At 45.1% G+C, this 16,652-nt stretch overlaps 1 pseudogene; it reads right to left on the bottom strand.

Annotated features, from left to right (window-relative positions):
* LOC106589402 (neurexin-1a-like) overlaps positions 1 to 16,652 on the bottom strand; it is a 95,910-nt pseudogene that overhangs the window by 57,147 nt on the left and 22,111 nt on the right.

Here is a 16,652-nt window from a genome sequence, read left to right as displayed (position 1 = left end):
GGGAATTTTCGATGCTCCCTGACTGTCTAGCTTTCATTTTGGTGATTATTAGCAAGCTGGACGCAGTCAATAAACAGTATGAATATACAAAATGTCCATTATCCCTCCTACACAGTTTCGATTTGGTTTTAGTCATTGTAAAGTATTTTGAGTTGTTTTCTCCCACTGAGTGTATAAAACATTAAGAACACCTTCCTAATATTGAGTTGCACCCCCCTTTTCCCCTCAGAACAGCCTCAATTTGTCGGGGCATGAACTCTACAAGGTGTTGAAAGCATTCCACAGGGATGCTGGCCCATGTTGACTCAAGTTGGCTGGATGTCCTTTGGGGTTGGACCATTCTTGATACACATGGGATATCAATCAATCAATCAATCAAATGTATTTATAAAGCCCTTTTTACATCAGCAGATGTCACAAAGTGCTTATACAGAAACCCAGCCTAAAATCCCAAAGAGCAATGCAGATGTAGAAGCACGGTGGCTAGGAAAAACTCCTTGGAAAGGCAGAAACCTAGGAAGAAACATAGCGATGAACCAGGCTCTGAGGGGTGGCCAGTCCTCCTCTGGCTGTGCCGGTGGAGATTATACAGTGCCTTGCAAAAGTATTCATCCCCCTTGGCATTTCTCCTATTTTGTTGCATTACAACCTGTAATTTAAATGGATTTTTATTTGGATTTCATGTAATGGACATACACAAAATAGTCCAAATTGGTAAAGTGAAATGAAAATAAGAACTTGTTACATTACATTTTTTAAGATCTAAAACGGAAAAGCGGTGTGTGCATATGTATTCAACCCCTTTGCTATGAAGCCCCTAAATAAGATCTGGTACAACCAATTACCTTCAGAAGTCACATAATTGGTTAAACAGTCCACCTGTGTGCAATCTAAGTGTCACATGATCTGTCACATGATCTCAGTATATATACACCTGTTCTGAAAGGCCCCAGAGACTGCAACACCACTAAGCAAGGGGCATCACCAAGCAAGTGGCACCATGAACACCAAGGAGCTCCCTAAACAGGTCAGGGGCAAAGTTGTGGAGGAGTACAGATCAGGGTTGGGCTATAAAAAAATATCCGGAACTTTGAAAATCCCACAGAGTACCGTTAAATCCATTATTAAAAAATGGAAAGAATATGGCACTACAATAAACCTGCCAAGAGAGGGCCGCCCACCAAAACTCATGGACCAGGCAAGGAGGGCATTAATCAGAGAGGCAACAAAGAGACCAAAGATAACCCTGAAGGAGCTGCAAAGCTCCATAGCGGAGATTGGAGTATCTGTCCATAGGACCACTTTAAGCTGTACACTCCACAGAGCTGGGCTTTATGGAAGACTGGCCAGAAAAAAAGCCATTGGTTAAATAAAGAAATAAGCAAACATGTCTGGTGTTCACCAAAAGGCATGTGTGAGACTCCCCAAACATATGGAAGAAGGTACTCTGGTCAGATGACACTAAAATTGCGCTTTTTGGCCATCAAGGAAAATGCCTGGCGCAAACCCAACCCCTCTCATCACCCCGAGGACACAGTGAAGCATGGTGGTGGCAGCATCATACTGTGAGGATGTTTTTCATCGGCAGGGACTGGGAAACTGGTCAGAATTGAAGGAATGATGGATGGCGCTAAATACAGGGAAATTCTTGAGGAAAACCTGTTTCAGTCTGCCAGAGATTTGAGACTGGGATGGAGGTTCACTTTCCAGCAGGACAATGACCCCAAGCATACTGCTAAAGCAACACTCCAGTGGTATAAGGTGAAACATTTAAAGGTCTTGGAATGGCCTAGTCAAAGCCCAGACCTCAATCCAATTGAGAATCTGTGGTATGACTTAAAGATTGCTGTACACCAGCGGAACCCATCCAACTGGAAGGAGCTGGAGCAGTTTTGCCTTGAAGAATGAGCAAAAATCCCAGTGGCTAGATGTGCCAAGCTTAGAGATATACCCCAAGAGACTTGCAGCTGTAATTGCTGCAGAAGGTGGCTCTACAAAGTATTGACTTTGGGGGGGAGAAGGGGGTGAATAGTTATGCACGCTCAAGTTGTCAGTTTTTTTGTCTTATTTCTTGTTTGTTTCACAATAAAAATATTTTGCATCTTCAAAGTGGTAGGCATGTTGTGTAAATCAAATGATACAAGCCCCAAAAAATACATTTTTGTTGTAAGGGAACAAAATAGGAAAAATGCCAAGGGGGTGAATACTTTCGCAAGCCACTGTAAGAGTACATGGCCATTAAGGGAAACTGTTGAGTGTGAAAAACAGCGTTACAGTTCTTGACCCAAACTGGTGCTCCTGGCACCTACTACCATACCCTGTTCAAATGTACTTACAGTTTTTGTCTTGCCCATTCACCCGCTGAACGGCACACATACACAATCCATGTCTTAATTGTCTTCAGGTTTAAAAATCCTTCTTTAACCTGTCTCCTTCCCTTCATCTACATGGATTGAAGTGGATTTAACAAGTGACATCAATAAGCAATCATAGCTTTCATCTTTCACCTGGATTCAGCTGGTCAGTTTATGTCATGGAAAGACCAGGTGTCCTTAATGTTTTGTATTTGTACACATATATATTTATTACTATTTCTTACTCAAACCACCGGCCTGCGGGCTGTATGTTTGACACCCCTGGTGTAAGGTGTGCGTAAGGCGTGTGTAGGTGTGTGTACTCTGTCCTTACAGAGGTCTATGTAAGGCATCCCGTTGAGGGTGAGGCCCTGCAGGTGCCCTATGAAGTTGGAGGGCACAGCGGGCATGAAGCGCTTCTCTGTCACAATGCCTGTCTCCACGTTGTGGAACTCCAGCTGGGTGTGGTCGCCTGCCATCTGACCTGGAGGGGTTAGAGGTTAGGGGAGAGATTAGCAGACCGGGGTCAAATACATTCAAACACTTGAGGTGCGCTTGATTTAGCTTGACCAGAGTCTAGGGTGAGTGGAGTTTGCACTTTTGGGAATATTCCATTGGTTACATTGGACCAGGTAAGCTAAATACACTTCAAGTGCTTGTATGTATTTGAGCCAGGTCTGCAGGTTATGGGTTTGAGGACAGTGGTTAAGGTTAGGGCTGAAAAGTCAGGGTTGACAGTGTTGGGGAGATGCTATGGTTACCTTCTACAGGTTGCAGGTCGTCGACGGTGAGTTTGAGGCTTTTCCCACGACGCACCACTCTGACCGTGTGCCACTCATTATCATTCAGCCCCACCCCCGCAAAGATGGTCTCTGGACCCTTACCTACACACATTCCAGTTAGTTAATACACACACATACCTGTACACAGACAAACACCTTAGACATACTTTCACACACCCTCACACACCCACACACACACAGGCACACAGGTAGGCATGCACACACACCCATGTCTCCTGCCATAGAGTCCTACCGTTTCTGCCACATGGTGGCACTAGATATTCAGCCCTGTAGCTAGAAGGGCTTGATGTAGAGCTGGCATACAGCAGGAGGAATATTCTCCATCCATCACTCTCTTTTTCCCTCCCCTCTTCTCTCCCTCTTTGTCTTACTGTCCATCTCTCTCTCTGTGTCTCTCTCTCTGTCAGTCCTTTCATCCCCCCTCTCATTCTCTGTCTCTGTACATCTCTCCTCATTTTCTGTCTCCCCCTGTCAGTCTTTCTTCTCTCTCTGAAATAGTGAAAACTCGCCAGGCTAGACCAGCGTGTCAGTCTGTGTGTGTGTGGGGGGGTGGGGCTGGGGGGGTTGACATATAAGAGTGATGATAAGGCGAGAGGTAAACAGCCTGACAGATTCTGCTGTGGGAAATGTCAGCCCCATGACACACACAGACACAAACACACACACATAGCAGATTGCTGCATGTGTGAGGTCTCTCTGTGTGTGTACATGCATGCGTGAGTGTGTGTGTGAGGTGTGTTAGGTGTGATTAGTTTTCAGGAGAGGACAGAGGGCTCCCCTGAGGAGTCTCAGCTGTGCTCTGGGCATGAGCATCTCATCCTGTTACCATGGATCACTGCCTGAGTGTGTGTGTGTGTGTGTGTGTGTGTGTGTGTGTGTGTGTGTGTGTGTGTGTGTGTGTGTGTGTGTGTGTGTGTGTGTGTGTGTGTGTGTGTGTGTGTGTGAGATGGGGTGAATGGGCTTATGTGAGTATGAGGCAGTGATCCATGTCAACTCGAGAACAGCCAGGACACACACTCACTCACACACACTCACAGGACATGAAATATGGTCATGGAAGAGAGGCTAATTGCGGAACCAATGTCTATGGAACTTATGCAAATCAAATGTATGTCATATAATTGATTGTCCTTTTGCACGCCCATAGACTGAATGGTGACATTATCATTGAGTTATTGAGTGGTATGAACTCTTGTTATGTTTTATAATCAACTCAGAATATTAAGTTCTTTCTATGGCAGTATTTTAGACTCAAAATGGCTGATAACTCAGGATCATTAGAAAATCATAATCCATTTGAAGGTTTATATGCTTATAAAAAGCATTATGTTACATACTGCAGATGGAGATAAGAAAGTCGGCTAGTATTGTTCCTATGGCAACACCTTCTCCCTTTGAGAGTACCAGGATACCGTCATAGAGTCGTCTTCCGTGGTGAAAGGACACACACACGCACACACAGAGCTCAAGTCACGAAAACAACATCCAGACAAACCAAGCCCTCAGACAAAGGGAGGAGAGGAAGGGATGGATGGAGGGATGTAAAGGGATGGAGGGATAGAGTCTTTTGTTTCCAGCGTGAAGGAGACATAATTACCCAGAAGCCCTAAGAAGATTTCAGTCAATCACCGTGATGGAACTCCACACCTTCATACTCCTCTGTACATCTCTGTCTCTCACTCTCTCTTTTCCCTTGGCTCTTCTCTGTCTTCCCTCTGTACCTCACTCTTTTTCCTGTTCCCCCCTTGCCTCCTTCACTAACACCCCCCACCCCCCTCTTTCCTCTCTCGCTCTTCTCTCTTGCCTTTTCTCTAAAATGGCTGCCTTAGTAACCCTGGATTCTAGAAGAAGCATACAGTCCCACATCCATGAACGCACACACGCGCAATCAAACACACGCGCTCACTAACACACACACGCTCACAAACACACACGTACTGAGAGGTAGTGTGAGATGGGGTGTGACTTACTGGCGGTACAGTTAATCCTGATACAGTCTGGAGGGAGAGCAGAGCAGAGGGTTAACGCTGCACAAACACAGAATACCACGCGCTGGGGACAAACACACCAACACACGCTACACACCTTACTGAGAACACACACTCTCCCCACCTCCTGGGGGCAAGCTGGGAGGGGGTTACGGGCCAATCAGAGCAGAGGATATGGCGTTCTGCAATCTGCTCTGAGCAAATGGCATAACAGCACAGTGAATCCAGCAGATAAGATTAGTTGATCTCTGAATTGGCTTGCTCTGTAATTGGCTGAGGGAGAGTGAGAGGTTTCAGTATAACCGGTGTGTCATTGGCTACTCTGGTCAGAGTGATGGCCTCAGTGACCATGACATCCATAACATCAGGACACTGAGGTCAACGTGGCCCCATATTTCCATCACCTAGCAACAGAGTACCAAATCCCGCCCCTGGTGGAGCAGAGGCTCATGGGAGGTCAGAGGTCATGGTTCCCATAATACCTCAGTGTGTCGGGTGTCGTCAACCACAGCAGAGACGCAGATGCTACAGCCAGAGACCAACACACACCCCTGCATGTGTGTGTGTGTGATCTTAGGGGTGCAGTGGTCATCTGGGAGTAAGCAGGGAATGCAGCCTCGGACCGTGAGGACCAACCCTCTGTTCAACAACAGACAGACAGACAGACAGACAGACAGACAGACAGACAGACAGACAGACAGACAGACAGACAGACAGACAGACAGACAGACAGACAGACAGACAGACAGACAGACAGACAGACAGACAGACAGACAGACAGACAGACAGACAGTACAGCACAATAGTGTGGATGTGAGTGTTTGTGTATGTGTAATATCAGATTTTGGTGTAAATGTATATGTGCACCCTGTTCTCAGATTGTGTGTGTACTTAGGTTGACAGTGTCTGTGTGCATCTAGGCTAACAATATGTGTGTATGTGTGTGTGCTTTGATTAAAAGTGTGTGTATGTGTATACGGAGGTTGACAGTATATGTGTGTGTGTACCTAGGTTGACAGTATATGTGTGTGTGTACCTAGGTTGACAGTCTATGTGTGTGTGTACCTAGGTTGACAGTATATGTGTGTGTGTACCTAGGTTGACAGTGTATGTGTGTGTGTACCTAGGTTGACAGTATATGTGTGTGTGTACCTAGGTTGACAGTGTATGTGTGTTTGTACCTAGGTTGACAGTGTATGTGTGTGTGTACCTAGGTTGACAGTATATGTGTGTGTGTACCTAGGTTGACAGTCTATGTGTGTGTGTACCTAGGTTGACAGTATATGTGTGTGTGTACCTAGGTTGACAGTGTATGTGTGTGTGTACCTAGGTTGACAGTATATGTGTGTGTGTACCTAGGTTGACAGTGTATGTGTGTTTGTACCTAGGTTGACAGTGTATGTGTGTGTGTACTTAGGTTGACAGTGTATGTGTGTGTGTACCTAGGTTGACAGTGTATGTGTGTTTGTACCTAGGTTGACAGTGTATGTGTGTGTGTACTTAGGTTGACAGTGTATGTGTGTGTGTACCTAGGTTGACAGTATATGTGTGTTTGTACCTAGGTTGACAGTGTATGTGTATGTGTACCTAGGTTGACAGTATATGTGTGTTTGTGTACCTAGGTTGACAGTATAAGTGTGTGTGTACCTAGGTTGACAGTATAAGTGTGTGTGTACCTAGGTTGACAGTATATGTGTGTGTGTGTACCTAGGTTGACAGTGTATGTGTGTTTGTACCTAGGTTGACAGTATATGTGTGTGTGTGTGTACCTAGGTTGACAGTATATGTGTGTTTGTGTACCTAGGTTGACAGTATATGTGTGTGTACCTAGGTTGACAGTATATGTGTGTTTGTGTACCTAGGTTGACAGTATAAGTGTGTGTGTACCTAGGTTGACAGTATATGTGTGTGTGTGTACCTAGGTTGACAGTATATGTGTGTTTGTACCTAGGTTGACAGTGAGACGGACACGGCCCCCATCCAGCTCCAGTCGGAGCGTGTCGGCTGAGTTCCGTGATGTTGTTGCCATGAGAACACCGTAGGCCCGCTGGGAGCGAAACCGTAGCGACACGTCCTCCGCCTCGGTGTGCATCGCTACAGGCAACTGGACCTTCATAAACTTACTACCATCATAGGACAGGATGGTCGCATCTAGAGAAGGGGGGGGAGGAGGGAGGGAGGGAAGAAAGGAAGGAAGAAAGGAGGGAAGCAGAAGAAGACATGAATATCTGCCAGTGACAAGAAAAGACAAGTCCAGACCAGTCCAGACCAGTCCAGATGAGACCAAATCAAGCCAGTGTCTCCAGTTTGATTTAAATGCCAGAAAATAAATAAAATTGAAAGCTGCTTATTTTCCCGTGAGACGGCTGAGAGAGAGATGGTTCTATCCTTTTTCTCTGTTTCTACCTTTCTCTGATCCTTCGTTCATCTCTCTCTCACTCCTCTCTCTCTCTCCTCCTATCTCTGTTTCGGTGGAAGACCGTTGGAGGCGAAAACAAGAGAACAGGAAGAGAGAGGCCTCATGAATACTAATGAGCTCAGTGTGTGTTTGTGTGTGTATGAATGTGAATAAGGGAGTGAATTTCAGAGGGAACAGAGGAGTGTTCAGTAAAGCGAGGAAGGATAGAGCAAAGGAGAGATAGGGAGAAGGCGAGAGAGGAAGAGAGTGGAAGAGCGGGAGAAAAGCTTTTGGCTAAAATGCAAATGAATCGTCATTAACTGGAGGTTAGCCTGTTACATCACGATAACATAACTAACTAACACATACAAGTGCACATACACACACACCTGAGTAATTTCGAAACAGCTGACTAACTGAAACGCTAAAATGTCACTTCAGCAGAGCACCAGACTGAGGAGGGGGGTAGAAAGAGGGAGATGGAGAAGGAGGGATGATAATGAAGGCAGTATGTCTGAACATGTCCTTGTGACGACTGCTCTGGAATAAAACTGAAGAAACAAACAGATCTGAGAGAATATTGGGAACAAAGAGAGAGAGAGAGATGAGAGAGAGTGAGGGAGATGGAGAGAGAGCGAGAGGGATAGAGAGAAAGAAAGAGGTAGAACCGCAGGTAGGAGTAAACATGGCAAATCACTCTCTCCATCTGTTTCTCCATCTGTCCATCCTTTAATCCACTGAACCACCAGTTACTGAGTCTCTTTTTTTTTTCTCTCTCTCTCTCTCTCTCTCTCTCTCTCTCTCTCTCTCTCTCTCTCTCTCTCTCTCTCTCTCTCTCTCTCTCTCTCTCTCTCTCTCTCTCTCTCTCTCTCTCTCTCTCAATTTAATCTCCCTATTATGGACAGATCTGAGATGTGTGTGTTTGTTAGACATTGGCAAGAAAATGAATTACCATGGTAACAGAATCAGCTGCTTCACCATGACAACATGCTCGCTCTCCTCCCTCTCTGACTCATCTTTCTTTTCTCCATCTGTCTCTCACTTCATCTTTCCCATAAGTCTCTAAGGGATTCACTTCATCCATCACTCACTCAATCTACCTTCTTCCATCTCTCTCGGTCTGTCTCTTTTTATATGTTTTATTGGTTCAGTATGGCTGTTCAGGGGAAGTAACTATACAGTAGACAATGCTTTAATAAACCAGAGACTAAATAACACCACCTCCTTCCCCCTCTCTCCATCCCTCTGTCTCTCCCCACCCGCTCACCTCTCTCACAGGCCCGTCCCAGGTATCCGGTCCCAGAGCAGTCACACACGTATCTGTTCCAGCCCTCCCTGCAGAGGTCAGAGGTTAGGGTTAAAGGTCAAGTGTCAAGTCAAGGGGCATGCCAGAGTAGATCAGACTACAGACTACATACACTGGAATTCCTCAATTCCCCCTTCACTAAAGCTTGTCCTAGGCGCCGTACTCGAGCTTGGTTAGCGACAGTCGTTATCCAATGGAGCGCTGCGATTGGTTGGCCAAAATTCTGGGGCGGGGGCTTAGCGAAGGGTCCTGTTGGTCGAGTTGGTCGAGCATGGCGCGTTCACCGCCAGGGTTGTTTTGATTTCCAGGACCACCCATACGTAAAATATATGCACACATGACTGTAAGTCGATATGGATAAAACCGTGTGCTAAATTAAATATATAAATTCAAGGTGCTTTATTGACAACGGGGCAGCAGGTAGCGGTTGGGCTAGTAAGCGAAAGGTCGCTGGTTCGAATACTTGAGCCAACAAGGCGAAAAATCTGTCGAGCAGGGTACATAACCCTAATTACCTTCATTTGCTCCAGCGGCGCATACTACCATGTAAAACAACACATTTCACTGCACCTCTCCGGTGTATGTGACTATAAAACATTTTTGTTATCATTTTTTTTCATACATTTTGTAAATATGTCTAGATAATGTCTTCTTTCTGCCTAAAACTCAGTTAAAAGTGCAGGTAGTCCTTTACAGTAGACAGTAGACTTGAGTAAGTGGCGGTGCAGTAGTACAGTAGTACCTGCAGGTGGCGCTGTGTTGGCAGGGGTTGGACAGACACTGTTTAGGAGGCTCTCTGGAGCAAGAGGGTTTAACCCCTACAGCCCTCTGAACTTCAGCCAGACGACGGATGTCCTTACTCTGACCGTCCACAAACAGGTCTCTCACGCAGCCCACATAGCCGTAGTTCAATAACGCTGTCCACACCTATAGAGAGGAGGAGAGACAGACAGATTACACACACACACACACACACACACACACACACACACACACACACACACACACACACACACACACACACCTCAGTAGGGAAGATGAGTCCTTGGCGATCCTCTGGTAATCCTCCTAGGTACAGAGTATCATCCAGGTCTAGAATCTCACTGTCCCCTGGAGCCGTGTACGCTGTACGCTGTGAGTTCACTGAGATAGTACCTACACACACACACACACACACACACACACACACACACACACACGCAGGTTAGGGTGAAGGGAGGTCAATGAGTAGGGTGCACTGACTGTAAGTTGAGAGTCTGGTAAATGGCTCAAATGTAAATGTTAAGAGACCTTTCCTCTCTGCCCCTCGCCACTTGCCAGACCGTCATTGTAAATAAAGAAGTTATCTTAATTTACTTGCCTTGTGTAATGGCAAATACCAAAAAGGTTATGATGCCACTTACTACCCAGCTAGCACATAACGTTCTGAGAACCATATGTTTCTTAGAGCTTGGTGAGAGCGTGGTTGTCCAATGATTATTTTGCATACAACCTTCCCACAACTTTCTGGGAACAGATGTAGACAAACAGTGAAATTCTTACTTATGGGTCCTTTTTCAACAATGCAGAGTTAACGATAATTGAAATAAAATAATAGAAATAGTGACACAAGGACTAAATACACAGTGAATAACGAATAACAATAATGAGTATTGCATTACATCCCAGTCGATGTGCAGGGGTACGGGGTAAATGAGGTTGCGATGTACATATAGGTAGGGTTAAAGTGACTAGGCACTTTAATGTTTCCTAAAAGTTCAAACATGGATACATTTAATTCAAAATGTTGGACTGGTTTGACATTGGGAATGTTCTCAAATAGTTCCGAGAACGTTAAGAAACAATTTTCTTTTGTGGGAATTTCAGTCCGTCAGCATAATGTTTCCTACAGGCTTCCTCGTGGTTCTATTAAATGTCACATTCTCAAATTGTTAAGAAAACATTCCATAAAAATCACAAGAAAATGTCAGAGAATTGTCCACAACTGATCTTAAAGAGTGCTTGTTTCCTTAGAAATGGGGTCTGTTTGAATAGAATAAAATGAAAAGCTTTGTATGCGTAAAAAACATGGCATGCTAGCTCCATCCTGGTGGCGCAATGGACTAATTCCATCTATAAAGAACAGAAGATTATTGGTTTGAATCTTACTGATGCCGTATCAAAATAAAAAATACATGTGTTTGCATGATTAATGCCTAAGGAAATGAATTTCCATGTGTCCTATCTGTGCTTGGAGTTAGCAGTTTTATTAAAAATCTTATTGAAACATTCAGTGAAAGCTTTAAGGAAGTTATTCAAAAACCTCCAACTAGCCTATAATTTCCATTCTCAGGGATTTAATAAAACCTCCCAGGAAAACTTTCAAGGAACCAGAGTAAAACATTCTCAGAACCTCCCTGCAACCTTAAAACGAATGTTCCCTGAACAGGCAAAATTTTCACTTCTGTTCTCAGAACGTTTAAAAAACGGATTTACAGGTCAGGAAACGTATGGATTCGTTCCCAGAACAAATCAGACATCAAAAACGTATGTTCACACAACACCCATGAAATGTGCTTGCTGGGTAGTGACCTGGGGATAATTCCAACACACAATCGAATAAAAGAGAGAAATCCAAGAATAAGTTCAGTCCATTTATTTTCCTTCTCATCTTCTGTCATTGTCATAAACAAAAAGAGTACAATACGGGTAAAAATGGTCTATGTTCCCAGGCAGACTAATTCCCACCCACACAATCACTTGGCAGCAAAATATAATCAATGAGGACAAATCAGGTGCTAAACAGGTACACTACATGAACATCTCATTCCAAAATCATGGGTATTAAAATGGAGTTGGTCCCCCCATTTGCTGCTATAACAGCCTCCACTCTTCTGGGAAGGCTTTCCACTAGATGTTGGAACATTGCTGCGGGGACCTGCTTCCATTCAGCCACAAGAGCATTAGTGAGGTCGGGCACTGATGTCGGACGATTAAACCTGGCTCGCAGTCGGCGTTCCAATTCATCCCAAAGGTGTTCGATGAGGTTGAGGTCAGGGCTCTGTGCAGGCCAGTCAAGTTATTCAACACCGATCTCGACAAACCATTGCTGTATGGACCTCACTTTGTGCACGGGGGCATTGTCATGCTGAAACAGGAAAGGGCCTTCCCTAAACTGTTGCCACAAGTTGGAAGCACAGATGCATCTAGAATGTCATTGTATGCTGTAGCGTTAAGATTTCCCTTCACTGGAACTAAGGGTCCTAGCCCGAATCATGAAAAACAGCCCCAGACCATTATTCCTTCTCCACCAAACTTTACAGTTGGCACTATGCATTGTGGCAGGTAGCGTTCTCCTGGCATCCGCCAAACACAGATTCGTCCGTCGGACTGCCAGATGGTGAAGCGTGATTCATCACTCCAGAGAACGCTTTTCCACTGCTCCAGAGTCCAATGGCGGCGAGCTTTACACCACTCCAGCCAACGCTTGGCATTGCGCATGGTGATCTTAGGCTTGTGTGCGGCTGCTAGGCCATGGAAACCCATTTCATAAAGCTCCCGAAGAACAGTAATTGTACTGATGTTGCTTCCAGAGGCAGTTTGGAACTCGGTAGTGAGTGTTGCAACCGAGGACAGAATTTTCTTAAGCGCTGCGCGCTTCAGCACTCGCCCGTCCCATTCTGTTAGCTTGTGCGGCCTACCACTTCGCAGTTGAGCCGCTGTTGCTCCTAGAAGTTTCCACGGGTGTGGCTGAAATAGCCCGAAACAACAAATTTTGAAGGGGTGTCCACATACTTTTCTATATATAGTGTAAGTATAGGTAGATATAGGGATGAAATAAATATAACACAAAACATTATAGATGGCACCTAGACCTGGTTACATAAAATAAATGAATCAGATACCTGAGCGCCCGTCCCTCTGGAAGTCGACATGGTACCACTCCCCATCATTGACCTTCCTGTCGATGGCCTTGGTCTTGGTGGTTCCTGAGCCCATGTCCAGCAGCAAGTACAGGTGACCATCCAGCATCTCGATGGCAAAGAAATCCACCTGCAACAGTAACGGCAACAATAGAAAAAAACAGTACAATATAAACATCAACACCAACAATAGTATAAACATCAATATGATATGAATGTGTGTGTGTCATTACCTTTACGGGGCGTTAGGTGCGAGGGTCGGTGTGTGGTTAATGTGTGTGTGTCCTTACCTTTAGGGTGGGGGGTGTGCGGGGGTCTTTGCGCTGCTGCTGCCGTGGTTTCCCGTGGCTGAAGAGCATCAGTCCGTTGGGTTCTGTCGTTCTGAAGTCAAAGGAGATTGATCCCGCCTTCTTGGCGCTCCACTTGCTTAATGCCACAAACGACTCTGGGGTGTCAAAGGTCACAGGATCGAGGGTCGCCACACTCTCACACTTAAACGCCACCATACCGCTCACCTGATGGATGGGGAAGTGCATTTAAAATGCAACACATTTTACATCAAATAGACGGAATAAAATCAAGTGAAACAGCGAGGAATAGAGCTGTGCAGCAATAGACTACTGAAGGGTTAGGATGTGATTTGAGACCAGTGAATAAGAAACTATGGTGTCTTACCTTCATCTTAGCATCTCCCTGCTTAGCCAGCCGAGACAGCTCCAACCGTACATCATTGTTCTTATACACCACCTAGAGGTCAGGGTTGAGGGGTCAGGGCAAGGGTCATGGGTAAGAAGTTAAGGGAAGAGAGCAATCAATAGTCTGGTATATCCCTCTCCTTGTCTCTTCTCCTTCAGTCACAATGTTCAGAGCTAGTTGGACAGAAGAAGCGAAACCTCAGGTAGCTCTGCCATGTTGCTTCCTCCAAACTTGCGTTGTCATACCAGTCTAGATAAAAGAGAGGAGACGAGGAGAGGAGACGAGGAGAGGAAGAACTTATGAGGTGCAGTGCAAGGCTTCAGTTCATTAGGGTTCAATATAGAACCGCTTTCTCTCTCCATCTTTGTCTCCAAGTGTGTGAGCAGCATTTTCATGGCTGCAATGTCACTCACACACACAAACGTTCTGCTTTCATACATCAGACCTTTGTCTGTGAACTGTGCAGAACTCAGCAAAACGCGTCACTGAAATAACCTTTTATGTGTGCGCGCGTGTGTGTGTGAGGGAGAGAAGGAATGTGTTTGTGTGTATATATGTGTGTGTATGTGCATGGGTTTGTGTGTTGGTGTGCATGAAATGTTGTACAGGGCTGATGATCAGTCATGCGAGTGTGTTCAGTCGTACATCTTAATTATTTCCCATGGATTAGCATATGATCACATTAGATATGTAAATGTGTCTCTGACAGCAGCCTGCCTACAACACCATCAGTTCCAATCAACCACACACACGCGTTATGTTCTTCTATCCTCGTGGGGACCTAAGATTTCCATTCCAAATCTTATTTTCCCTAACCCTAACCCTAACCTTAACTCCTAACCCTAACCGCTTACCCTTACCTTAACCCTAATTCTAACCAGAACCCTAACGCTAACCCTAAACCTAACCCCTGAGCTTAAATAACCTTTCTCCTCATGAGGATGTGGGAAATGTCCTCACAAGGGAGCATTTTCCTTGTTTTACTATCGTTGTGGTGAACTGTGGGGATTTTAGGTCCCCACTATAGAAGAACCCCCCCCCCCACATACACCCACGCTAATAACACTGATATCACTCTGTTGGCACATCATCTGTCAGTTTGTTTGTGAGTTTTTATGTGTCTGTTTATTTGTGTGTGCACATGCATTTTTGTGCATATGTCCGTGTTTATGTGTGTACGTGTGTGTGTGCTGTTGGCCCTTTTTTGGAGCAGAGCGGATGGATAGAGGGTCTCGGTGGCAGAGCTAATTAGCATGTTAGCGCTTAGCGCTGCATCTGCTCCCTCAGCAACACTCATCACTGATTCTCTCTGATGCTGCAACCTGCACGAGGGAGGATGGGTGTGTGTGCCTCTGCCAAATGTGTGTGTGTGTTTGTGTGTCGCAGCCAAATGTGTGTGTATCTCTCTGTCCCTTACTACTGTATACTGTATGAGACCATGAGTGTGTAGATAAGCCTGTAGGCCTAGCTCTGTATATGAATGATATTTGCATATGTAGATGTGTGTATTCATGTGTATGATGTGTACAAGTGTGTTAGTGTGTATGTGTGTGCTCCCCACCTCTTTGAGGCAGCCCATGAAGTTGTTGCTAACAGGAGATCCAGGGAGGTCGGCAGTACTGGGACTTCCTCCCACGTAGAAGAAGTCGTCTGAGCCCAACATGGTGTAGTCTTCCTGGGTGTAGCCCGTAGTGGTCAGAATGCCGTCCACAGAGATGGTCACCTACGCAACAAAGCACAGGGAAAGGACACGCTATACTCACACCAAATGCAGCGCTACGCGCTAGCCAGCCGAATTAGTCTGCCCCTTTCTGGCTTGGTAGGGTCTGGGGAGGTGGTCTGGTCTTGGCTATGGTTGGTTGGTCAGTGGATTGGTTGGTCAGTTGGATTGGATTGGTTGGTCAGTTGTTTGGGACTGGTCTGTGATTTCATTGGTCTAGCTGTGTTTGGTTTGTGTGATTTGATTGGTCTAACTGTGTTTATTCTGTGATGTCATTGGTTTAGCTGTGTTTGGACATGTTTCCTGTCTGTGTCATGAGGTGGTTTGGGCTCGTTAGAGTATTATGGAACCAATTCTGTTCTCAGGGCAGATCTGTCATGGAGGTAGAACAAATGCAAATCTGAGTCCAAGTCTGTGTCCTTTATACTCAAGCTGTAGTTGAGTTACAATTCCCTTGTTAGTGCTAGAGGCTGCGGTCCCAAAAACTTTCAAGATAAGTTTATCATTTTAAATATTTTGCTAATACTGTAGCTACCTAACATTTGCTGTTGTAGCTAAGATGTTGCACTGGATATACATGTAATGATAGGGAGGGACCTTACCTGACAAAGTCACAAGTCTTTGAGTCCGAGTCCAAGTTCAAGTCAACAATGGTCAAGTCCGAGTCAAGCTCCAAGTCATGGAAATCGTATAGTCCTGAACTCGATTATTACATAAAACTGCCCTAAAAGCATTTGACTAATTTGTGCTTGAAGTCCTTTGCCCTCAGGGCATCATGGACAAGATGCTATGCATATAAATTCTGCCCTGCGGGTGACCTTCACCCATACATTTATTTCCTCATGGCAATATGCATCTTAACAGTCAGTTCCAATATTTAGGTACATGCTAGCTATCTACGTTCATTATTTTGCCAACTATGGTATTAGCTTAGCATTGCTTGACCCCTAGTTAAAATTAGCTGACTAATAGACAATTTATACTTCTTGCGTGGAGCATTGCATGGAGGAAATGTGGAACTCCCCATTTCATCCACAGACAATGGTAGGTTGACGAATTGGGGGAAGTGTTTCTTGTAGATTCATTGCCTCAATTCTGTATTTCCACTCTGAAGAATGCAAAAAGCATGACTTCTCTGCTGTTCTGCCTAAATATCACCACGAGCACAAGGCAAGAGAGTAGGTGTTAGGCTTAAGCAATAACCCTTTATACCAAATACCCGGGTAATTTGAAATATCGACGGTACGATTTTCATACCGTTGGCGGTACCCCAGCCTTGCGGTGGCTGCGGGAGTGTGTGCTACACCGGTGCTTAAAACTATAAGTATACCTTTAAGAAAACTAAGATGTGTCAAATAAATTATGTTCAGCTCAGGTATCCAGCTTTGCATTTGGTTTGCTAACTTGCTAGCTAAGTGGCTAGATGTCAAGAACAAGCTTCTTGGTTCCAGCAGGAAATTCTAGCATTCCACTCCTTGCCATTGC

Source organism: Salmo salar, chromosome ssa28, assembly GCF_905237065.1.
Source record: "Salmo salar chromosome ssa28, Ssal_v3.1, whole genome shotgun sequence".
NCBI classification, from domain to species: domain Eukaryota; kingdom Metazoa; phylum Chordata; class Actinopteri; order Salmoniformes; family Salmonidae; genus Salmo; species Salmo salar.
This window is presented reverse-complemented; position numbering and strand designations above follow the sequence as displayed.